The 25637-nt window shown below is 43.4% G+C and overlaps 1 protein-coding gene and 1 pseudogene across 4 annotated transcripts in view; one reads left to right on the top strand and one right to left on the bottom strand.

Annotated features, from left to right (window-relative positions):
• Positions 1-1899, bottom strand: part of ABHD6 (abhydrolase domain containing 6, acylglycerol lipase) — a 44154-nt gene extending 42255 nt beyond the window's left edge. Inside the window, exon 1 of one of the 4 annotated variants that reach the window (XM_012522287.3) lies at positions 1811-1899. The gene's annotated coding sequence lies outside the window, so the exon portion shown is untranslated. Of the gene's footprint in view, positions 1-1544; positions 1678-1801 lie in introns of those variants that run through there. The other 3 variants (XM_012522289.2, XM_058288872.1, XM_004450698.4) reach the window with 3 other exon arrangements.
• On the top strand, positions 1134-24899 carry LOC101430440 (ubiquitin-like domain-containing CTD phosphatase 1 pseudogene; annotated as a pseudogene).
• The last annotated feature ends 738 nt before the right edge of the window (positions 24900-25637 follow it).

Below are 25637 nucleotides of genomic sequence, written 5' to 3'. Positions count from 1 at the left end.
GCAAAGGCAGCACAGGAAGAGCCTAGGCTCCCGCCCGCTCAGCAGCAGCACAGGAAGCAGGAAGGGTGGGCAGGATGCAGAGGGCGTGGGGGCGAGGTCTCCAGGGGCCCTGGCTGCCAGGCTTGGGGCAGCAGAGGCAGCCCAGTAAGTATCCAAGGAACCATCCCAGGGCCGTTTTCCAGCCGGTCCTCTCTGGACCACAGTCTCCTTGAAGAGGACACCGAGGACTGTTTGCTGGTGTAAGAACCTAATTTTAGAAAAATTAATTGGTGCTGGGATATTAGTTTCTCTGATTCCCTGGTGGGAATACTGTGGGTTGTTAGTTTCTCTTATTTCTAATTTCCTGAATTATAAAAATGTTTCTGATAGGAATTTATTAATTACCAAAAAAGTCTAGTGGTTCAGAGCGGTGGGCTTTGAAGTCAGACTCACTATTTATCCTGGGAAGGGATTGCCTCTGAAAGCCTCAAGCTCCTCCTCCGAGAAATGGGCCGAACAGCGGCACCCAGTCCTGGGGCTACCGGGAGGAGGAAGGCAGTAAACTTCCTAAGGTGCTTCCGGAGGCCCGGCCCCCAGTACTTGCTCAGTCCACATCAGCTATTACTATTAAGAAACTATTGCGGAACCAGCCAGTAGGGATTTCTGAGCTGGAAAGGGGTGAGCCAAAATGCTGGCTTCCTGAACCCCGGCTCAGAGGACTCCCTTCTGATCCCTCGCCTTAGACACTTGGCCCCTGGAGCAAAAAAAAAAAAAAAGGCCAAAAATACATCTCTCTCGATGCACAGCCTCTAACCCCTCCGGCATCCTCCTGCGCCCTCCCTGTCTCGCCCTGTTAACAGGGCTTCTCCCACCGTCAGCGGGTACAGGGGCACAACGGGGAACGTGCTCTGCCCTGCAGCCGGCGTTACACAATCGCATCTCCCAGGCAGCCAGGAGTAGGCAGAGGCGGCGGGGGCGGGGGAAGGGGGGGAAGGGGGGGAGCCGGAGATGCTGCCTGCACTGCTGGCAGGGTGGCAGGACCCGCCCCCGGGCTCGCGGGATGCAGCTGAAAGGCTGCAGGGGGCATGCGTGGGCTGGAAGGGGGTGGGGGGTGCATGCCTGGGGTGGGACGGGAGGAGGTGACACCGGCAGTGATGGCTGGGAGGGAGCGTTGCAACCCTCCCCCAGAAAGTGGGGTGATCCTGGGGTACAGGATCTCCCAAACCACCCAGGCACAGGCGCGAGTCGAGGGGCAGAGTGGAAAGAGGGTGCAGGTACCCGACCCATCCTCTCCCGGTTCCCCGGGGGCAGGCAGCCAGGACCTGAAGTGGGGGAGCTGGGTTCGGGACCCCAAATCCATCCGAGCCCGGGGCGGGAACGCGCAGGAGCAGGTGCCAGTGCGGGCAGCGGAGGGGAAAGGCTGCGCGGGTCCACGACCCCCTCCTTCGGCCGCCGGGGCGCGCGAAGCCGGGCGCGGGCTCGGCACGCCGGGGGGCGAGCCCCGCGGCCTTCGGGGGCGCCCCGCGACCCCCTCCCTGGGTGCGCTCCGCCCCGCCCATGCTCACCTGGCCGGACGCCAGCCGCCCGCGTCCCGTGCGGGATCCCGCCCCCGGCCCCGGCCCGCGCCCCCAGGCTCGGGTCAGGCCGCAGCTCGGAGCCCGCGCCGCGCTCAGCTCCTGGCGAGCGGCGGGGCTATTAAAGGCGCGGCGCGCCGGGCTGCGTCCGCCGACAGAAAAGCCGGCCCCGCCCGCGCAGGGCCCGCGCTGCCCCCGGCCGCCGCGTGGAGTCTTGCAGACTCCGAGGCAGGACGCCCCAGGCTTACAGCGTTTACCCGAAGGGTGAAGTCAGTGTCCCGCACAACTCGACCCCAGCTACCGGTCTCAGAACGCTCCTCTCTCTCCCAGACCCAAGAGCCAAGTCCCCCCGCGCATGCACCTCCGAGTTCCGGGCGCAGCGCCAAGCGCGGGGGGACAGAACCCAATCGCCCTGCCCCTGCCTCTGCACAGCTCACCGTGGGGAGAGGCGGGGGATTGGACCCCAAGGAGCCACGATCCCAGTGCGAAGAGAGCCTGGGGTCCTTGTTTCGTTTACTGAGCACCTACTACGTGCCCGGGGCTCCTGGGCATTGCACCCACCAGTGACTCAGGCAGGCTCCTGCCCCCAAAGGCTCGGGCTGAGAGGGAGGGAGGGGCACGGTGCACCGGCGGCAGAGCAGCAGCGCCGAGCACCCGCGCTGGGCCGGACGCCGCGCGAATCCCCTTGATCGTACACCCTGGCACCTTCCAGTCTATGAAGTGCGGTGGGAAGAGGAAACGGAGGCCCAGAGAGGGCAGGGGCTTGCCCAGGGTCTCAGCCTGTAAGCGACAAGGAAACTGGGAATTTCAGCCCAAGGCTGTGTGACTCTAAAGCCGTGGAAGGAAAATGGGCTTCTTGATTTTTAGCCACTACTGGTTAAATCCCCGTTATGGTAGTAATTTCTCCTTTCTAAGGGATAATTAAACCTCACTAGGCAGACAAAAAAAAAAAAAGAGGAAGCTCAAATGGAGTTTTCTGATGTACTTATCTGCCACCCTGCCAGGGTCTGGCCTCAGTTTACCACTCCAGCCTCATCTCCCAGCACTCGTCCTTACACTCCAAGGACACCCAGGCCAGACTCTACCGCCGGGACCTTTTCCTGGGCTTTTCTCTCCACCAGAACTCCCTCACTCTCCTGCAAGGCTCTGTCTTCTGGTTTTCCCTTGGTCTCAGTTTAGATGTCACTTCCTCCAGGAAGCCTTCTGTAACCACTGTTTGGGCCCACACTGTACTATGGGCTTCTTCCATCAGCATGCTCATTGATTCATTTAAGTCAGGGTTCTTTACCGGGGTCCACAGACCCCTTGGGGTCAGAGACCATGAGCTCGAATTGGAAATTCAAAAAAAGCATTATTCTTGCGGGAACCTGTTGGTGCAGGTGTGATATATTTATTAAACAATACACAGTATAGTGTGGACCTAGTATTTTTGTTTTGATGTAGCATATTCTGAGTGCAGTGGATAACTGCCTGCAAAAAGTTTGGTAAGGATGACGGAGATGGTTTTATGATACTGTGGGAAACTCAAATTTTTAAGTGTTTTGCCGAAAATGACTGTTGGAACAGCTGTCAGACTGTGTTAGGTTATCAGGTATTAAAATTATGGGAGAGTTGTAAAATATAATTTTGAATAATTCTAAAATTTAATTAGAAGACATCCCAATGTTGAGTGTCATAAAACTGTCTGCTGCTACATTCTGATAGTCTGTGGAACAAAAAAAAAAGTTAGGAACCCCTGATTTAAGTATTAATTGAACACCAGCATTATGTAGCAATGAGCAGAGACCAGAGCCCTGCTCTCATGGCAACGAGGGCTTCCTGCTCTTTTGAATTCTGGGCTTGCTTGTCTGCCTCTCCCTCCAGACATTGGTGGGAACAGTGCCCAGCAGGACACTCTTGGCCATTTATTTTTTTAAGATTTATTTTATTTATATCTCTGCCTCCCCTCATTGTTTACACTTCCTGTCTGCTCTGTGTCTGCTTGTCGTCTTTTTAGGAGGCACTGGGGACCAAATCTGGGACCTCCCATGTGGGAGGGAGGCACCCAATTACTTGAGCTTGTTGTATGTCTTATTGTGTCTCTTTGTTGTGTCATCTTGTTGCATCAGCTTGCCCACCATACAGCCTATTGTGTCAGTTCATTGTCTTGCTCATCTTCTTTTGGAGGCACTGAGAACCAAACCCAGGACCTCCCATGTGGTAGGCAGGCGCCCAACTGCTTGAGCCACATCCACTTCTCTGTTGACCATTTAAATTCACCCCAAAGGCAGCCTCCCAGCCTTTGCCCACCAAGCCCTCCATGCTGGCTGAGTGTAGTGGATTGAATTGTGTACCCCAATTTAGACAGGTTCTTGGTCTGGTGGGTTTGGAACTATTGTAAATAGTATCTCTTGAAGATGTTACTTCAGTTAAGGTGGGCCCAGCTGATTCAGATTGGGTTTTAATCCAGACTGCTGGAGTCCTTTGTAAGCAGAATGAAATTCAGACATAGAGGTAAAAACCCACCGAGAGGAGCCGGAAGCCAGCGGAACCCAGAGAAGAAAGGAGAAGACACCGCCGTGCGCACTGCCATGCGACAGGAAAGCCAAGAACCGAGAACCGTTGACAGCCAGCCTCGGAACGCCTCTGTCCTCAGGGAGAAAGCATTGCCTTGCTGACGCCTTGATTTTGAACTTCTCTTAGTCTCAAAACGTGAGCTAATAGATTTCCATTGTTTAAGCCACCCATCGTATGTTGTTTGTTTTAGTAGCCAGGAAACCAATATGCTGAGCCTGGCTGCATTGGGCAGGCCCTGGGTTTTAGGAACGGGACATTGACAAGAAGCCCCGGGAACGGGGCAGAGAGGCCTCTCCAAGGCCATCAGGGACGGCCGTTCTTGTAAAACCTGCCTCTGCTAGGCTGCTGATTTCACCCTTGGCTTGTGGCTCGGGCTGGAGTGTTTTTCACTATGATCTTGGTCACCTCATCACCCAGACCTCGAGGGCTGCATTTGGTCCCCTGCAGGGAACTGTTCTCAGAGTTGGGGGACAATTTCCTCATTCCAGGGCACATGGCCTGTTCCTGCCTCTCTGGCCTTCTCTCTCCTCCCTGCCACACCTGAACCTTTCCAATCCAGCACGTGGGGTCTTCCTAGAACAGCACTGAAAAAGACTGCCCTGCCTTTTCTTTTTCTAAAGATTTATTTATTTATCTCCCTCTCCTGCCCCCTTTGTCTGCTCTCTGTGTCCATTTGTTGTGTGTTCTTCTGTGTCTGCTTGCATTCTTGGCAGCACCAGGAATCTTTGTCTCTTTTTGTTGCGTCATCTTGCTGCGTCAGCTCTCCGTGTGTGTGCTGCCACTCCTGGGCGGGCTGCGCTTTTTTTTTGCTTGGGGCAGCTCTCCTTGCAGGGTGTGCTCCTTGCTCATGGGGCTCCCCTACGCGGAGGACACCCCTGCGTGGCACGGCACTCCTTATGTGCCGCAGCACTGCACGTGGGCCAGCTCACCATACAGGCGAGGAGGCCCTGGATTTGAACCCTGGACCTCCTCTATGGTAGGTGGACACTCTTATCAGTTGAGCCACATCTGCTTCCCTGTCCTGCCTTTTATCCCCATCTGCCACAGATTAACAACTTTAGGCTCCGTGCATAGTCACCAAACAGGTGCTGAGATGGTGAATTAATGAATAATGAAGGAAATCATTAAATGACTTATTGGAAGGCCCCTTCTTGGAACTGATCAAGAAACTGTCTGATATATTTGAAAACAAGTCTTTTATTTTTTTATTTTTCAATAATTTAAAAAAATTGTTTTAAAGATACTTAGATTACATAAATGTTACACCAAAAATATAGGGATTCCCATATGCACTGCTCCCCACACCTCCCACACCCTCCCACATAAACAACATTTTTCGTTAGTGTGGCACATTCATTGCAATTGATAAACACATCCTGGGGCGTTGCCACTGAGCGTGGACCGTTGTGTTCACATTGTGGTTTACATTCTCACCCAATTCTGCATGTTATGGGAAGATATATTATGGCTTATATCTGTCATTGCAGTGTCATTCAGGACAATTCCCAAGTCCTGAAAAAGCCCTCATATTATACCTGTTTTTCCTCTCACTGTCCCCAGAGCCTCCAGTGGCCACTGCCTCCACATCGATGTTGTAATTTCTTTCATTGCTAGAATCACAATAAGTCTGTAGTAGAATGCTGGTGAGTCCACTCTAGTTCATAGTTCATTTCCCAATCCTGACGATTCTGGGATGGTGATGCCCACTCCACCTCTAATTGAGAGTGGGCTTCAATCCCATACAGCTGATGGATGGGACTCTCTTGCTTGCAGTTGTAGACTCTCTTGTTTCCTTGGTATGGTGGTTATCAATCCTCACCACCTGGGTAGTTGTCCTGGGTGAGTCCAACGAACTGGAGAGTAGGTGTTGCAACTCTGCTGAGGTTCCGGGCCCCACTGGCACATGGACAGCCCCAAAATTTCAGTCTCTTAGATGTATACCTACCAACTCCAGCACAACCATAGGTTCAAAGAGAAGGGACAGATGAGCCATGTGTAGGGAAGCCATAATTGAATCCAACTCTGTCAGTCTCAGGAACACAAACTTCAAAGCACAGCCCACTGGCAAGGCACCAAACTCTGGAGCTATCTGCCCTCACCATAGGACTTGGGTGTCTCCAGAGCCCTCAGGAGCCCCACTATTTGGGGGTATACACTTTGGCAGTCTCTGAGATGTGCATAAGTGTAACTGAGATGACTTCCTGACTCACTTTGAAGTCTCTTAGCCATATAAACTCATTTGTCTTTACCTTTTGCCTCTTTTATTCAAGGTCTTTTTCCAGTTGCAATTGATAGTTGGTGCTTGGGAGCAATCCCTTGATGCCAGGGGAGCTCATCCCTGGGAGTCATGTCCCACACTTGGGGGGAAGGTAATGCATTTATATGCTGAGGGAAACAAGTCTTTTAAAATGCTTTTTTAGAAAACTAAAATTGCCTCTCCAAAATCTTAAAAGTGGGTAGTTCATCCTTCTAACCCGTAGCCTGTGGCTACTTCCAGAGAGGTTTTTTCCCCCATTATATTTAGACACACCAGAGTTGAGCCCCTTGTGGGAATCATGTTCTTGGTGACTCTTTGTTGCCCTGGTGGCTGACAGGAGAGACCCTTAATTAGCCCTAGTTTTACAGTGAGGCCTAGGAGGCGAGGGAGGTAAAAAGACTCTCCTGCAGTCCCTACCTGGGTCAGCCATGCTGATGAGCACTGTCACCAAGGAAGCAGCAGTGAGTGGGAGGCCAGGGAGCAGCCCCAGGGGACACCCACGTTCCTGATGGTGCCTTCAGTCATCTCAGATAAAAACTCCTAATCAGCTGATAAGTCTCACCCCAGCTTTAGGAAAGAGTTTTGAAATCTCTTCTCCACCAGCAAGTGCAGCCGAACGCCTCAGGCTTCACCTACTTCCCATCCCCACCATAGTCTGAGCCACGCGACACTGATGGTTGCCACCACGGGATGCACACTAATTAGCTGCGAGACACTGGGCATCACATCACTTAGTCCACACAACCACCTTGTGAGATGTCCCAACCCACTTTGCAGGTGGGAGCACTGAGGCATAGAGGGGTTAACTGACTCACAATTCCATAGCCAGTATGTGGTGGCTGTTGGTGACCAGCAGTCAACAGAGTTCACTGTGTTCATTCATTCATGTATTATTCTTCAAACATTTCTGAGCACCTACTATGTGCCAGGTACACTCTGGTGAATAAAGACATACTTCTTGCCCTCAAGGACTTAAAGTATAATTTAAAAAAATAGGAACTACTCAGGCAAGTTATGCACAAACTGTGATGGCATAAACAAATGCAAAGGCTACATCAGCACATAGAGACGTGTATAGGAGAGCAATGGAAAACACAACCCAGCATGGGCACAGATGTCGGCTGGGCAGTGTCCCTGGGTTTACCAGCCATTGGCATGATCCATTCTCCAAGTATTTACTGTGTGGCGGTTCTGAGCCAACCACTAAGTCCTTGGTCCAATATGCAACTCAGATGCTACCTCCTCAATGCAGACTTCCCTGATTATGCAAGCAAAATTAATTACTCCCTCATCCACACGCCCATGGCACATTTTACATAATATATTGAATCCATTTAGGTGACTCTCGACCCCAGTGAGTTGAGAACTTTTTCTACCTCTATCTCCCCAGGAACAAGCATGATGTGTGGTACAGAGCAAAGCAAATACTAATTAGCTACCATGTATTGAGCTTGTCCCGTGTGTCTTGCCTTATGCTCACTACTTTACATGTATTATTTCATTGAATCCTCCCAAAACTTGTATGAGGTAAGTACAATTATTGGCTTCACTCTGCAGATGAGGAAACTGAAGCTCAGAGAAGTTAAATAACCTGCCAAGGTCACACAACTAGCAAGTGATACTGCCAGAACACAAACCAAGTTGTGTATGTCTGAACACAAGATCTATGTTTTCATCACTATACTATCTGCTGCCATAATCAGTAGTGGAATTAAATATGAAAAATATGACAAGGTCTCACCTTAAGAGAGCTTATATCCAGAAATCCAACATAAAATATTAACACTCTTAGGCAAAAACAAACAAACAACAACAAAAAAAACTTCTTTCCAAATGACACAAAATATTACTATTAACTTATTTGTTAACTAAATAGTTATTGAACATCTCATACCTAGGACCCAAGCTGAAGAAGATACACCTTGACTCCTTCCTTCAACTAGTACAGTCTAAATTACAGGATGAGTTATACATACCTGAAAAAAGAACATCAAAGCAAGAGTTAAGAAATAAGAATATATCATAAGACAAGTCAACATGTATCAGAATGTAGCATATGATTATGGATTCCATAATTGTCATTCTTACTATACTGATTCATTTATTGAAAATGCTTATTGGGCACAGCACCACACCAGAGAGGATCCTGAAAGGGAAGGAATGGGAGGACTTTGAGAGAACAAAGTGTGTGATGGCTAGCTATCCGACAAGCTCAGATTTTCCAAGCACCTGTGTAGAAGTTGGAAGGTAATTGAAAATTTCCAAAAGATTAGTCTGAACTTTTAAGAAGAGGGAAGGGAGACTAAAACCAGAATGATTGAGACCCAAATGCTAAAGACAATAAAAAGTTAATTTAAATCCAGATTTGGAGCAAAAAGTATGAATAAAAAATGAATTGAACATATGTAATGTTAACAGATGGCAAAGGAATGCAAAACTACCAGTTTCCTATTTTACTCCATCTTCATCACAGAGAAAGAGCTTCCATTTGGTCATGCTAGAGTATCACAAAAAGGAAAGAAAAGATAGATAAAGAGCACCCCGCAATTTAAATTATTTCAAGTTGCCAGATCAAGAGGAATGACTGCCTGGGGCCTGAAAGGATATTTAAATATGATCTTAGAAACATATTCAATAATGATCTTTAAGAAATTATGACAGAAGACTTTTTTTTAAGATTTATTTTATTAACTTACCCTCCCCCCACCCCACCGGCATTGTATGTGCTTGCTTTGAAGAGACCGTTGGTAGGAATATGGCTGCTAAAGAGACTTTTTATGAGGACTTAGAAGTAAATGGTGAAACTATTATTGGAAACTGGAGGAAAGGTGATCCATGTTTTAAAGTTGCAGAGAGCGAGGCGAATGTGGCTCGAACAATTGGGTTTCCACATGCCACATGGGAGGCCCTGGGTTCGATTCCTGAGGCTTCCTGCTGAAGGCAAGCTGGCTTGGCCCATGCCGTGGAGAGCTGACAGCCTGTAACTCGGAGAGCTGGTGCACCAAGATAACACAACAAAGGGAGATGCAAAGGAGAGACAGTGAGAGATGCAGCAGACCAGGGAGCTGAGGTAGTTTGGAAGATTGGGTGCCTCTCTCCCACACCGGAGTGTCCCAGGATCGGTTCCCTGTCTATCCTAAAGAGAAGAAAAGACAAGTGAATATGGAAAGAACATGCGACAAGAGGACACAGAGAGCAGACAGTGAGCATGGGTGGCAAGGAGAAGGATAAATAAAATAAAATAAATCTAAAAAAAAAGTTGCAGAGAACTTAGCAAGCTTGACTCCTGATGTTATATGGAAGGCAGAATTTGAAAATGGCAGGCCTGGACATTTAGCGGAAGAACTTCCTAAAGTACACCTTGAGAATATGGCTTGGCTTCTCCTTGCAGCTTATAGCAAAATGGTAGACAAGAGAGAAAAACTGAGAAATGAATTGTTGGGCACAAAGAAACCAGAAACTGATTCTGGAAATTCCAAGCCTCTGGAAATCAATCCCCAGATGATAATATCCCATTTGAGGAATTAACTAAACTTGGAACTTACAAGTTAGGATTGAAAATGCAGTTATCCAGGAAGGACTTGTGGAAAGCCTTACCGTCTGATGGCTTGGACCCCTGCTTCCTGCATGCTAAACCAACAAGCATTTTTGAGAGAGCTGTATGAATAAAACCATTGTCAGCCTGGACTAAATGAGATGTGTAGGGGAAAGAAGGAAGGCAAAATGGCTTTAAGAGGAAAATCATGGACACTGACATCTGGAATTAAGACATCTCCTTGGAACAAGAGAGGAACCCCACCTATGTGTACAGAGAGAGTGAGTTTGCCCTGGCAGTTGAAGAGGGTGGATGTTCCTGCCCACTGTTCAGGGAGAGTTTTGCTGTTCCAGGGCACAGAGAGGGTGGAGCACATTCCCCAAGGGTTAGGGAGGATAAGGTTGACACCCCATGTGTCTGAGAGGGGTGGGCCTGTGCCCCATGGATTAGCAAAGTCCAGGTCATCAGCTCATTGCTCTGAGAGGGTTGGGCTGATATGCCAAAGATTAGGGAGGTGTTGCCCTCACCTCACTGTACTAGGGGAGCTTAGGCTCTACTCCAGAGATCAGGGAAGGTGTGGCTATTACCCCAATGTTCTTGGAGGGTGTATTAGTCAGCCAAAGGGGTGCTGATGCAAAATGCCAGAAACGGGTTGATTTTTACAAAGGGCATTTATTTGGGGTAGGAGCATACAATTACCAGGTCATAAAGCATAAGTTAGTTGCCTCACTAAAGTCTATTTTCACATGTTGGAGCAAGATGGCTGGTGATGGCTGCAAGGGTTCAGGCTTCCTGGGTTCCTCCCTTCCAGGGTATTGCTTCTCTCTGGGTTCAGGGTTCCTTTCTTCCTGGGGCTGGCTTCTTGGGGCCCCAACTTACGTCTTCAGCATCAAAACTCCAATATCAGAAACCCTCAACTCTATTCTTTGCCATGCCTTTCATCTGTGACTCCCCACACCCAGGGGTGGGGACTCAATGCCATAATCATAACTCAATCATGCCCAGGTACAGATCAGATTATAAACATAACGTAATATCTATTTTTGGAATTCATAACCATATCAAACTGCTACAGAGGATGAGGTCTGGAACTCAGTAACTACCCAGATGCTTGATGAGGGTGGAACCAAGAAAATGGCCATCAGGCAAGCCTGTGGAAAGGGTGGGCCCCCATGAGTCCCCAGGGAGAAAAAACCATCATCTTAAGAATGACTCTAAGACTTAGAAATCTAATGAAATATGCCCTGCGAGTTTATGGAACTGTAGGGGATCCATAACTCATGTTTCCTTCCCAATTTCTCCTTATGGTAAGGCAAACATTTATCCTTTATCCTGTCGTATATTGGAAGCAGATAGTTTTGTTAAGTTTTAGAAGCCTATAGTCAGATGCGACTTTACCCCAAGACAAGCTGAACTTCTTTAAACTAATTGTGGGCAACGGACTTGGCCCAGTGGTTAGGGCATCCATTTATCACATGGGAGGTCCGTGGTTCATAGCCCGGGCCTCCTTGACCCATGTGCAGCTGGCCCATGTGCAGTGCTGATGTGCGCAAGGAGTGCCCTGCTATGCAGGGGTGTCCCCCGCGTAGGGGAGCCCCATGCGCAAGGAGTGCGCCCCGTAAGGAGAGCCGCTCAGCGCGAAAGAAAGTGCAGCCTGCCCAGGAATGGCTCAGCCCACACAGAGAAATGACACAGGATGATGCGGACAAAGAAGATGCAGCAAATAGACACAGAGAACAGACAACCAGGGTGGGGGGGAAGGGGAGAGAAATAAATAAATAAAATCTTAAAAAAAAAATAAACTAATTGTGATATGATTTTGTATTTAGCATTCTTACTGATTTAAGGTTTTTTTTAAATATTGTAATGTCTTTTTGGAATTCAGAGGGTGTAAATTAGCAGTTTGGTATTGTTTATGAATTCCAAAAATAGATATTGGATTGTGTCTGTAAATTGGTTTGTTCCCCTGGGCACGTTAGATTGTATTAGATTCAGAGGTTTCACTTTTACTTTATTAAATCAAGATTAGGGCTTTTATTTGACTATGTCATTAGGGCAACTTGGTTTGAGTTCCTGCCCCCCTCCTTTGTAGGTTATATGAATGGATGCTCAACCAAAGACAGAGAAGTAAATCTATGGACAAGGAGAACAAGAAAGTTTAGTTTTGGATGCTGAAGCCTTTCACCTGATAGTTTGCAGCTGAAGAGACTAGAACCCTGAACAGCTGAGAAAGCCTGGAAAGAAGCCCCAGGGAGAGAGACAAGCGTTATGCTAGCCTGCAGCTGAGATTGGAAGAAGCTGGGACCACAGAGCCTTAGGAAGAAGAAAAGCCTGAACCATGCCAGCAGCCATCTTTCTCCAACACATGGCAACAGACTTTGGTGAGGGAAGAAACTTGCTCTTTATGGCCTTGTAACTATAAGCTTCTACCCCAAATAAATACTCTTTATAAAAGCCAATAGATTTCGGTATTTTGCATCAGCACCCCTTTGGCTGACAAATACAGAGGCATATAACAGTAGATTTTAATTGATGGAGGACAGAATCAGTGAAATCAAGAACAGAACATCTGAACTTGAAAAGACAGGAAAACAGAAAAAGAAAATAATGGAAAAAAATGGGACAGGATCTCAGGGAATTGAATGACAACATGAAACACACAAACATGCATTATCAGTGTTCCAGAAGGGGAAGAGAATGAAAAGGGGGCAGAAAGAATATTCGAGGAAATAATGACTAAAAACTCCCCAACCTTATGAAAGACATAAATATCAGTATCCAAGAAGGATATTATGCCCCAAACAGAATAAATCTGAATAGACCTACGTCTGAGATGCTTATTATCAGAATGACAAATACCAGAGATAAAGAGAGGATTCTGAAAGCAGCAAGAGAAAAGCAATGCATCAAACACTTCAATAAAACTAAGTGCCAATCTTTCATCAGAAACCATGGAGATGAAAAGAAAATGGTATGAGGTACTTAAGGTACTGAAAGAGAAAAACTGCCAGCTGAGAATTCTTTATCTCAAAAATGAGGGTGAGTTTACAGTCTTCACAGACCAGATTTAGCAGAGATACTAAAGGAGGTGCTACACCCTGAAAGGAAAAAACAAGGGCAAGAGATGCGGAGAAGAGTATATAAATGAAGATTACTAGTTAGAGTAACTTCAAGGGTAAAAAGACAGATAATAGTAATCGTAATTACCAGGTGATAATGGAAAGCTAAAGGACAAAATGAATGAAGTAAGTAATGCCTTCATAGTAATACCACTGAACATTAATGGATTGAATTCCCCAATCAAAAGACATAGGCTGACAGAATGTATAAGAAAGTAAGAGCCATCTATACACTGCCTATAAGAGACTCACCTCAGATGTAAGGACACAATCAGGTTGAAAGTGAAAGCTTAGAAAAAGATATCCCACGCAAATAGTAACCAAAAAGATCTAGAGATACTAATGTAAGTCAAAGGTTATAGTTACTAGTGTAGGTTGATCTGGAAACTGTTGTAGGAATTAAAACCAGAAACTTGACTGCTGAAGGATTTGGGCAAAGCGTTTTATGATCTGCTCTTGGGCAAGATGAAGAAATCTAGACTACTGCATAAGCTCACAGTTCAGCGGATTCATAGCAAGTTAAATAATGGCCCAACTTTGTTTAATATGATAATATCAGATTGTAAGGAATTTCCTAATTGAATGTTCCAGTTCTCTGTCATTGACCTTTAAAAAAGGAATTTAATGAACATAAATCCAGCATTCTCATCAAAGTTTAAATCAGACAAGGCCAAGAAGGAAATCAGTATTCAAAATTATTTCAGTGATTTGTAATATGCCAAAAGTACAGTATTACGGTGCAATTTAGCAGTCCCATCTTTAGGCTTTTAAAATTTTAATTGAATTTTAGCATACAGGAAATCAGATATTCCAAAGTATCCTTCTTCTCAAAAACACCTCTACCCTGGATAAAATAGACTTTGTCATGTGTTAACTGGGCTGAAAACGTGTCAAAGAAAGAGTGGAAGGCAATGAGCAGCAAATAAATGTGAAAGGCAGAGTTTTCCTGAGACCAAAGGTTTATGTCACACCCATAAACACAAACTAAACCTTGGCAAATTATAAATTACAGGAGCTGAACCTGAGAGTCCATATTTAGCCAGAACTGTCAAAAGGACTAAAGCAGTCTCAGGTGGGTAGAATTTCTTCACCACTAACCTAGGGCATTAAAAATAAAGATAGTGGTTATCTTTGGTGGGGGAGTGGCAGAAAAAGGGCATGAAGGAGATTTATGAGGTAATAGCTGAGAATTCCCATGGCAGAAAAAAAGATATGAACTCACAAATGTAGGAAGCATAACGTATTTCAAACAAGGTAAATAATAGGAATTTCACACCAAGAAACATTGTAGTGAAAGTTCCTGTCACTAAAAACAAAGAAAGTATCTTAGAAGCAGCTAAAGATTACTCATAAAAGAAGGTATTAGATTGGCAACACTTTTCTCAATGACAATAGAAGCTGAAAGAGTTTTGAACAGCTACCCATGTTTTTAAAATATTTATTTATTTATTTCTCTCCCCTCCCTGTTGTCTGCTTTCTGTGTCCATTCCCTGTGTGTTCTTCTGTGTCTGCTTGTCTTCTCTCTAGGCAGCCCCGGGAACCGATCCTGGGACCTTCTGGAGTAGGAGAGAGGTGCTCAGTCTCTTGCACCACCTTATCTCCCTGGTCTGATGCAACTTTTACTGTCTCTCCTCTGTGTCTGTTTGTTGTGTCATCTTGCTGTGCCAGCTCTCCACTTGGGCCAGCTTGCTGAGTGGCCCGGCACTCAGCATGGACCAGTTCTCCACTCAGGCCAGCTGGTCACTGGGCCAGCTGGTCACGTGGGCCAGCTTGCCTTAACCAGGAGGCCCTGGGGAATCGAACCCTGGACCTCCCATATGGTAGAGGGGAGCCCAATCACTTGAGCCACATCCGCTTCCCAACTTCTGCCCATTTTGCACACATTTCTTTTATCAAGGAACTGGGGATAACCTCCTTTATCTCCTCACCTGAAGAAATCTCTTCAGCCACCTCTTGTAGCTGCTCCTTCTATGGTTCCTGCAGCTCCTCAGTGCTGAGCTCCTCATGATGTTCCCCCACTAACTCTTCAACATCAGTGGCATTGACCTCCAGACCCATGGATTAGCCCAAAGATACAATGTCCTGCACAGCTGTACCCTCTGTACCTGCAGGCTTGGGGCCAGCCTCAAGCCCTTTGAAGTCTCTGAGTCACAGCTTCTGGCCACAAAATCTGGCCTGGTAATACCTTTCTCTTCTTTTGTGATGTAGGTTCTATTAGGCATTTTTTTCCAAAAAAAAAAAACTCTGGTCTCATCACAGCTAAAAACTTGGTGGGGAATAAAACCCTTAGCCTTTACATATCTTGAAATTCACTGACGAATTCATCAGCAGCCTTTTTGTTAGCTCTTGCTGCCTTGCTATGCCTCACAACACTGTGGATGCCAGTCCTTTTTTTAAAAATCATCAAACCAGTTGTAGCTGGCCTTAAAAACTTCAGCACTTTCATCACTTGGTTCCAGTTTGTTTTTCAAAAGATTGGCATGCCACACTCTTGCTTTTTCACACATCATGGCTGCTATGCCCACTAGCTGCTTCTCATTTACCCAAATTAATAACAGCTTTCCAACTTCCTTGAGTGTTTGGGAATGCTGCTTTGTTATTGCTTTAATTACTTTTGCAACATCAGTCTTTTTTAAAAAATAATTTCTTTATTCTTAATGATGGAGACCATCATTGTATGCATACCTATTCCCTATCAAGAGCAGTAATGCAAATACCACTCTCATATTTACCTACTATTTCTCTTTTTTTCTCAATAGTGGTGTAAAGTAGTTTTCTTTTCTGCTCAGTGCTATCACTGCTCATTTTCTTAAGATCCATGATGAGGGGAAAAAAAAAAGGCAAAAATACACAAAATGACCACAGAAGCAAAGCTAAAACTGCAAGGGAAAGTATACAGGGCAAGAGCTACCACATGACTAATGAATGACCCTTTGTTTCAGCTGGAAAGGGTAGCAAGTTACAAGGCAACCGACACTGACAAGTTCTAGCTTGTACATTGAGTACTAAACAAATGATGAGTACCGGGACAAAATTTTGCCATCAAAATGCATCAAGTACCAAGTTCGATGAGTTTCAAAGCAGTCAAGTACCAAGGTATGAATGTATATCTTTAAAGACATGAGAATTGGGTATCTAGCAAAACTATGTTTCAAGAATGAGAGTTAAATACAGACATTTTTAGATGAATAAAAACTAAAGGAATTTACCACAGGAAAACCTTGACTAAATGAACCACTGAGATGTACTTCAGGGGAAGAAAAATGATCTCATTAAGAAGAATTAAAATGAAAGGAGGAATAAAGAGTGAAAACATTGATAAAAATAGTAAATCTAACAAAATTTTGTCTGTACAATAATGATGTCAACATTAATAGTAGGTGATTTGTGGGTTTAAAACAAGGTTAGCATTAAAAGATAGGCAATAATAAATTGGGATGGAAGCTTTTGGAATTAAAGTGTTCTAAATGCTTTTCAATTTATGTGGGAAGGGAATTAAGATATTAGCTTTAGCCTTTGTTAAATCTGCAAGGTAAAATACTAATAGTACTCACTAAAATAACATAAATGAGATATATAACTTTCAAACAAATAAAAGGGGGGAAATGGCATAAACCAATAAGGGGAAAAATTAATAATCAACTTAAATTAAGAGTAGATAAAAGAGGGAAGCGGACATCGTTCAACTGATAGAGCAACTGTCTACTGTAAGGAGGGTCCAGGATTCGATCCCCAGGGCCTCCTGACCCATGTGGTAAGCTGGCCCATGTGAGTGCTCCCGGGCACAAGGAGTGCCATGCCACACAGGGGTGACCCCACATAGGGGTGCCCCATGTGCAAGGAGTGCGTCCTGTAAGGAGAGCCGCCCCATGTGAAAAAAAAGCACAGCCCACCCAGGAGTGGTGCCGCACACAAGGAGAGCTGACACAGCAAGAGGACACAACAAAAAAGAGATGCAGTTTCCCAGTGCCACTGGATAATGCAAGCAGACGCAGAACACACAGCGAATGGACATAGAGAGCAGACGGGGGGGAGGGGGGTGGTAAAGGGAGAGAAATAAATAAAATAAATCTTAAAAAAAAAAAAAAAGAGTAGATAAAAGAGAAACAAATGGGAAAAATATGGGAAAAATAGGTCCAGATATGCCAGTAATCTCAGCAACGTAAATGAATTAGACTAATCCATTAAAATTCAGAAATTGTTAAATTGGATTTTTAAAAATTGAAGAGGTACTGTTTCAAGAGGCACTCCTAAAACATAGGAATTTGGAAAGGTTGAAAGTAAGAGTTTGGAAAATGATATACCTGGCAAATACTCTACTAAAGAAAGCTAGTGTAGCTTTATTAATGTTAGATTAAATACACTAACCAGAAATATTATTTTCACTATATATTACTATATAGATATGACCAAAAACTGTATTCCTCAACAAGGTATGTCAGTTATAAACTATCATTTATAGGTTAAACAGACCAGAAATTAGTGAAGATCCTGAAGAATTGAATAATAAAATGATCAAGATTAGTTTAATGGAGAGAGAAAGAACCTTGCACCCTATAGTTACACAATACATGTTCTTCTCAAGGAAACATGGAACACTGACCTCATTCTAGGCCATAAAACAAGTTGCAATAAATTTAAGAGTCAATATCTTACAGGATACCAACTTTGACAGAATATAATTCAGAAGTTAATAACAAAATGACAAATTTAAAATCCACGTTCATTTAGAAATTTCTAAGTAATTCAAGAATCAAAGAATCAAAGAAGAAATCATAATGGAAAAATTTTAAATATTTAGAAGTGAGTAATACTGAATATAAGATGCCAAAATCTGTTGAATATAGTAAACTGTACTTAGGAAGAAATTTATAGCCTTAAATGAGCATATGAAAAAATATTAAAAAGTAATGAAAACAGGCTAATAAGCCAAGCCTTTGATCTTAATGCTTGTACTTATGAACCTTATTTCCATAATAATGAAACTAAGCCTAGCTATAATTAATATCTAAGAGTTATCTCCTGAAAACCTCCTTGTTGTTGGCCTCTTCCTAAGCCAAACTCTGCGAATAAACTCTCTACCTTGCCCTGACATGGGGCATGACTCCCAAGAATAAGCCTCCCTGGTATTGAGGGATTATTACCAAGTGTTAATCAGTGATGCATTTGGAGAAAGACCTTGATGAAGAAGGGGAAATATTAAATAAAACAGTTTTTTTATGGCTAAGAGATTTCAAAGTGAGCTGGGAGGTTATCCTAGAGGTTCTGTTTCTGCAGGTCTTAGTCAAACCTCATAAACTGCCGCAGTAAACAAAGCCTCAAACAAAAGGGCTCCTAAGGGCCCTAATGGTGTCCAGACAAGCCACAAGACCTCGTGAAATCAACATCCCTTCAGCAGGCTCTATCTGGGAATGTATGAAAAGCTATTTCCCCAATACAACTTAGTTATATTCATTTATAAATCTCCTAATTATGATTCTTCTACTTTTATTTGAACCTATCATTTTTAATTTACCTGGTAAGTATATTTTTCAGAGAGTTAAAGTCTTTGGATTGTTCCAGTGCTGGTTGAACTCTGAAACCCAGCAGATATGTGGCCAATTCCTACTCTTCAGTTCTTCAGGCCTGCCCTAGATAACTAACAAAACAATGATGATGGACCAGCCCCATCCTGAAAGCAAGGAGTATCCTCAACTGCAAGCACAACAATTCCATTCCTCTGCCCCGTAATATCTACATCCCGTCTCAGCCTGACGTAGTCAGAGTGGACATCATCCCAAATCCCTCAAGAATGAGGAATGAACAAAATAAGGGGAGAGTGTAACCTCTGACTAAAGCAAATTTATTGTTATTGTAATTATTATCTGGTGTTAACTGAGTAACTTGTAACAATGATATAAATATAAATTTTTAAAAAGTAATTAGCTATTAATCTGATTTCAGAAGCTATAACAAGAACAATGGAATAAACTTAAAGAAAGAAGGGGGAAGGAATAATAAAAATAAGAACAAAAATTAATAAAATAAGAGTAAATATATAATAGAGGGTCAACAAAACCAAAGTTGATTCTTTGAAAAGACTGATAAAATTGAAAAAGCTCTGATGAGCTCAATCAAGAAATACAGAGATAAAGCACACAAACAATATTACAAATAGTAAGAGGCTCCTAACTAGATATAGCTAAATTAAAATGGTAATCAAAGACTATTAAGAATAAGTGTATATAGATTTCTGGGAAGATGGGGGACTAGAAAGACATGGGGCTCTCTTCTCTTCCAGAAAAATTGCTAGAGGACAGGCAGAACATTCTGAGGAAAATCCTCTAGGGTTTAAGACACCAGGGGAAAGCTAGACACCACCCAGAAAGAGAGGGAAAAAGTCTTTTTCTAGCCTATAGCCTTTTTGCCCAAGGCCCCAGGAAGAGAGTCTGCAATCCATTACTGGGTCCAGAGCCCAGTTTTGAGCAACTAACAAGTACAATCCTAAAGACCCAGGTTGAATCAAGAATCCAAGAATAGCAGTAACACACAGCCTCCTGCCACTAAATCTCTAAGAAAGAGAAAGAAATTAGCATCTGACTAAACTTACCGTCCTTATCAGATGCCTAAACATCAGTAAAAAATTACAAGCCATACTAAGAAGACATGGCCCAAGAAAAGGAATATATCAAATCCCCAGAAGAGATGCAGGATTTGAGACAACTAATTAATGAGACACACACAAATTTCCAAAATCAAATTAATGAGTTGAAAGACAATATGACTAAGGAGATAAAGGACATCAAGAAGACACTGAGGGAAACGGACTTTGGCCCAGTGGTTAGGGCGTTCGTCTACCACATGGGAGGTCCGCGGTTCAAGCCCCGGGCCTCCTTGACCCGTGTGGAGCTGGCCCATGCGCAGTGCTGATGCGCGCAAGGAGTGCCGTGCCACACAGGGGTGTCCCCCACGTAGGGGAGCCCCATGCGCAAGGAGTGCACCCATAAGGAGAGCCGCCCAGCGCGAAGGAGGGAGCAGCCTGCCCAGAAATGGCGCCGCCCACACTTCCCGTGCCGCTGACGACAAGAGAAACGGACAAAGAAACAAGACGCAGCAAAAAGACACAGAAAACAGACAACCGGGGGAGGGGAGGGGAATTAAATAAATAAAAATAAATCTTTAAAAAAAAAAAAAAAAAGAAGACACTGAATGAGCGCAAAGAAGAATTTGAAAACCTGAATAAAAAAGTAACAGAGCTCATAGGAATGAAAAACATGATAGGTGAGATAAAAAACACATTAGAGAGGAGCTTCCAGATTGGCCACTGAATGACATGGAGGAGCCAGGAGGCCACTAAAGGCTACATGCCACTGAGGCATAGCAGAAACAGAAACCTGAATGTGCAGAGGAGCCAGGGACAGAGAAGGGCAATGTGTGGAGAGATGCCACCTCAGTTGCCCATCTGCCTTTCAACCCTGGTTCTGGCTTCAAGCATCCAAACTCTGGAGGCACCTAAGCAGGCTCAATAAATCCTCAAGGTCCACTGCACCTCCTGTGAGCATCCTGGCCAGCTGAGCTCCTCTGGGCCTCAGGCAGCAACTCCCATCAAGAGGGGGATCTATTTCTCCAACCTTTGGCCACATGACTTGCTTCGACGAATGGGACCTTGACAAATGCCTTGGAAGCAGAAACTTTGCGATCCTCACAAGGGAGGTGGCAGAGATCAAACCTAGAACCTCATACGTGGGAAGCAGGCACTCAAAAACTTGAGCTACATCCACTCCCCAGAGAGATTTTTTGTTTTTGTTTGTAAGGAGGTACCGGGGATCAAACCCAGGACCTTGTACAAGGGAAGCAGGCACTCAACCACTTGAACTACATCCACTACCCTTCACACTTTTGAAAAAGTTAGGTTCTTTTTTTTTAAGATTTATTTATTTATTTATTTCTCTCCCCTTCCCCTCCACCCCAGTTGTCTGTTCTCTGTGTCTATTTGCTGCATCGTCTTCTTTGTCCACTTCTGTTGTTGTGAGTGGCACAGGAATCTGTGTTTCTTTTTGTTGTGCCATCTTGTTGTGTCAGCTCTCCGTGTGGGTGGTGCCATTCTTAGGCAGGCTGCACTTCCTTTCGCGCTGGGCGGCTCTCCTTATAGGGTGCACTCCTTGCGCGTGGGGCTCCCCTACGCGAGGGACACCCCTGCATGGCATGACACTCCTTGCACACATCAGCACTGTGCGTGGGCCAGCTCCACATGGATCAAGGAGGCCCAGGGTTTGAACAGTGGACCTCCCATGTGGTAGACAGATGCCCTAACCACTGGGCCAAGTCCGCTTCCCAAGTTAAGTTCTTTGAGGTACAAAAGTGTTTAATTTTGAGGAGGTTCCATTTATCTATTTTTTCTTTTGTTGCATGTGCTTTGGGTGTAAGGGCTGAGAAATCACCACCTACCATAAGGTTTAAGAGGTTTCCCTATATTTTCTTTCTTTCTTTTTTAAACAGACTGATTTTGTTGAAACATATCAACGGAGCAGGCAGTTCATGCAAGGTGTGCAGTCAATGGTATTTGACTTGGTCACATGGTTGTGCATTCATCACCTTGATCATCATTTAAACATTTTCATTGTTTCAGTAATAGTAATTGACAGAAGGCAAACAAACAGTTAGGAGGATCCATCACCTCTCAATCTCTCTGTACTTCCCCTGCTGTCCACAGCTCCCGTTTCTGGGTAATCTTGCAAAAAATTTTTTTCTCTTGTAAACTTATTTATATTTACATTTTATATGAATGGAATCATACAATATGTTACACGATATATTTATTTCATAGTAAAAAAAATACATTAGAAGTGTACAACAGCAGACTCGAAATGATAGAAGAAAGAATAAATGATACTGAAGACAGAACAGCTGAAATTGAAGAGAGAAAATAATGGGAAAAATTGAGCAGGGGCTTGGGAGTTGCATGACAGCAAGAAACACAATATATGTGTCATGGGAGTTCCAGAAGGAGAAGAGAAGGGAAAGGGGGCAGAAAGAGTATCTGAGGAAATGATGGCTGAAAATTTCCCAACTCTCATGAAAGAAATGAACTTACACATCCAAGAAGCACAGCATATCCCAATCAAAATAAATCTGAATAGACCTACTCCAAGACATATACTACTCAGAATATCAAATGTCAAAGATAAAGATAAATTCTGAGAGCAGCAAGGGAGAAACAAACCATCACATACAAAGGATGCCCAATAAGACTTAGTGGGGATTTCTCATCAGAAACCATGGAGGTGAGAAGACAGTGGCATGATACAATTAGGATGCTGAAAGAGAATAACTGCTAGCTGAGAATTCTTTATCCAGCAAAATGGTCCTTAAAATATGAAGGTGAGTGTAAAATATTCACAAACAAACAGAAACTAAGAAAGTTCATAAAAAAGAATCCAACTTTGCAGGAAATATTAAAGGAAGCCTTAGAGCCTGAAAGAAAAAGACAGGAGACAGAGATTTGGAGGAGAGTCTAGAAGAAAGAATAGCAGAAAGAATAACTAAAAGGGTAAAAAAGAACAGATAAAAATAAGATATGACATAAGAAAAGCAAAGAATAAAATGGTGGAAGTAAAATAAAGCATTTACAGGGAAGCGGATGTGGCTCAAGTGATTGAGCTCCCACCTACCACATGGGAGGTCCCTGATTCAGTTCCTGTGCCTCCTGAAGAAGACAGCAAACTGGAGCGATGGGCAGTCGCAGCAAGTTGATGCAACAAGGTGACACAACAAGAAACACAGGGAGGAAAAAATAATGAGTGACACAACAAAGCAGAGAGTGGAGATGGCTCAAGCGTTTAGGTGCCTCCCTCCCGTATTGGAGGTCTGGGTTCAGTTCCTCCTCCTAAAGAAACAAGGAAGACGTATAGACACTCCAAGTGTAAAACAACAAGGGGGTAGGGAGAAATAAAATAAATATATTTTTTAAAAAATGTATTTACAGTAATATTGCTGAATGTAAATGGATTAAACTCCCAAATCAAAAGATATAGATTTACAGAATAAATTTTAAAAAAACAAAAACATGAGCCATCCATATGCTGCTTATAAGAGACTCATCTTAGACCCAAGGATACAAACTGGCTAAAAATGAAGGGTTGGAAAATGATACTCCACGCAAATAGTAACCAAAAAAGAACAGGGGTAGCTACACTAATATTAGAAAAACAGACTTTAAGTGCAAAAATATTTATAAGAGATACAGAAGGCCATTACACATTAATAAAAGAGACAATCCATCAGAAAGAAATAACAGTCATAAATATCTATGCACCTAACCAGGGTACCCCATAATACATGAGACAAACTCTGGCAAAACTGAAGGGAGAAGTTGACATCTTTACAATAATCATCGGAGACTTCGACACACCATTTACAACATTAGATAGAACAACTAGACAGAAGATCAACAAGGAAACAGAGAAACTGAACAATATGATAAATGAGTTAGACTTAACAGACATACACAGAATGTTGCATCCAAACTCAGTGGGTTATACATTCTTCTCAAGTGCCCATGGATCTCTCTCCAGGATAGACCGCATGTTAGATCGCAATGCAGCTTTCAATAAATATCAAAAGAGTGAAATTCTACAAAGCACCTTCTCAGATCATAATGAAATGACACTGGAAATCAGTAATAGACAGAAAGAAGTAACTTAGCAAATGCGTGGGGGTTAAACAGCACACTCCTAAATAATCAGTGGGTCAAAGGAGAAATCAGTAAATATATTGAGACCAATGAAAATGAGAGCACAACTTATCAAAAGTTATGGGATTGGGTTGGTTCCACCATGCTCCAGGTTTTTTCCTGATTGAAAGCTGTGTGTCTCATCCTGTGCTAAAGGATAGCTCTTCCTCTCATCACAAAAGGCGGTGGACAGGACCATTCAGTTACTTACTACACATTGAGAAGATGATACTGTGCTGGGCTTTAAACAATTTCTCAAGACCCTTACAGGAGTACTGTCAGAACGCCAAATGTTACTTGGACTCAAAGTTAAGAGCAAACAAGCAGAAAATGATGTTCAGCTTGGACTCTCAAACTGACATCAACTACTAAAATCGTGACGGTGAGAACTTGTGAGGAGACCTTGGAAGATGTCTTAGGTTCACCACCTGACGATGATGATGTCATCAATAACTTTGATATTGACAATGATGTAGTTGAAGTAGAAAATAGGGAAGGAAACCTCCTGAAAATTTTTCGCAGAGTTAAAGAGTACAAAGTGGAAATTTTGAATCCTCCTAGGGCAAGGAAAAAGCTTTTGGTATTAGATGTTGATTATACATGGTTTGACCATAGGTTTTGTGCAGAGACTGGGGTTGAATTAATGTGGCCATAACTTCATGACTTCCTAATATCTGCTTATGTGGATGATGATGTGGTTATTTGGACTGCAACAAATATGAAGTGGATTGAAACTAAAATATAAGAGCTGGGAATGAGCACAAATGCAAACTGGTAAGATTACTTTTATGTTGGAGAGTGTTGCTATGGTAACTGCATACTCCAAGGAGAGAATTAATAGATGTAAAACATTTTGGTGCTATAAGGGGAAAGTTTTTAAGGTTTTACAGCAAAAAAAACCCCAGCATTATGTTTGATGAAATAGGAAGCAATTTTCTAATGGACTAAAGATAAGGCCTTTTATGAAAGCTCATCTAAATTGAGATAAAGACAAAGAACTTTGAAAATTAACTCAATATTTCAAGGAAATAGTAATATTTGGACCTAAATCATAAATATTGGGAAAGGTATCTCTCAAAGAAGCATGGACAGTAGTTTAAAATTATGCTGGCAGTTATTGAAGATACTCGAGGTCCATGAACTTCTAGCTTTTATGCTAGAAATCAATATGATAGGGCTGGACGCTGAAGCAAATGCCATACTGCTTATACTTATTCTGCCAGTTTTTTTAAGTTTATTTTTATATTTTTGAAGGTCATAGCAATGTGCTTTAAAAAATCCTTTTCTCCCTATATGTATATACTGATACTCTTGAAAAATATTTTCTCCAGTATTGATTTCTGAGGTTTTTTCCATGAAAAAAGAAATGGAGAAAAGTGCACATTCACTGTCATTTTGTGACTTTGGAAACAAATTATATCTTGTATTTTTGCCTCAGTGTGTCTTTATCTCACTATGTCTAAGATCACACCCATCTTAGCCCTAGTGTTCTTCCTCTAAAACCAAAAGAAAAAAGAAAAAAAGTTTTTCAATAAAGTACCTAGTTTGGTATGCCTTAAATTACCAAGAATTTTTTTATTCCTTTGTCCTCTCTACTCCACTATTTGAGCTCTAAATTCTGAGCCGTTTCAATTTGGTCCTTACGTGTGCTCTTTGAGTAAAACTGGAAAATGTCAGCTTGTGGTACAGATATGTTATAGTATGGGAAATAGAACCCATAAGACTGAAGAATAAAACTAAGGAGCAAGAGTGTGTCTCTTTTTGATGGCTAAAGAGAAGTACTTCTGTCTAAAACCATTGTCATAAAAGCAGATAAAGGCTCTAAATTTTTGAATGGGACATATTGATTCATTCCTAAAAGCCGAACAGAAGTTCTTGTTCTATTCCAACTATACTTTGTCTAAGT

The sequence above is a fragment of the Dasypus novemcinctus genome, chromosome 26, assembly GCF_030445035.2.
Source record: "Dasypus novemcinctus isolate mDasNov1 chromosome 26, mDasNov1.1.hap2, whole genome shotgun sequence".
In the NCBI taxonomy this organism is placed as follows: Eukaryota; Metazoa; Chordata; class Mammalia; order Cingulata; family Dasypodidae; genus Dasypus; species Dasypus novemcinctus.
Note: the sequence above shows the minus strand (reverse complement) of the source record. Positions and strands in the feature narration are given on the sequence as shown.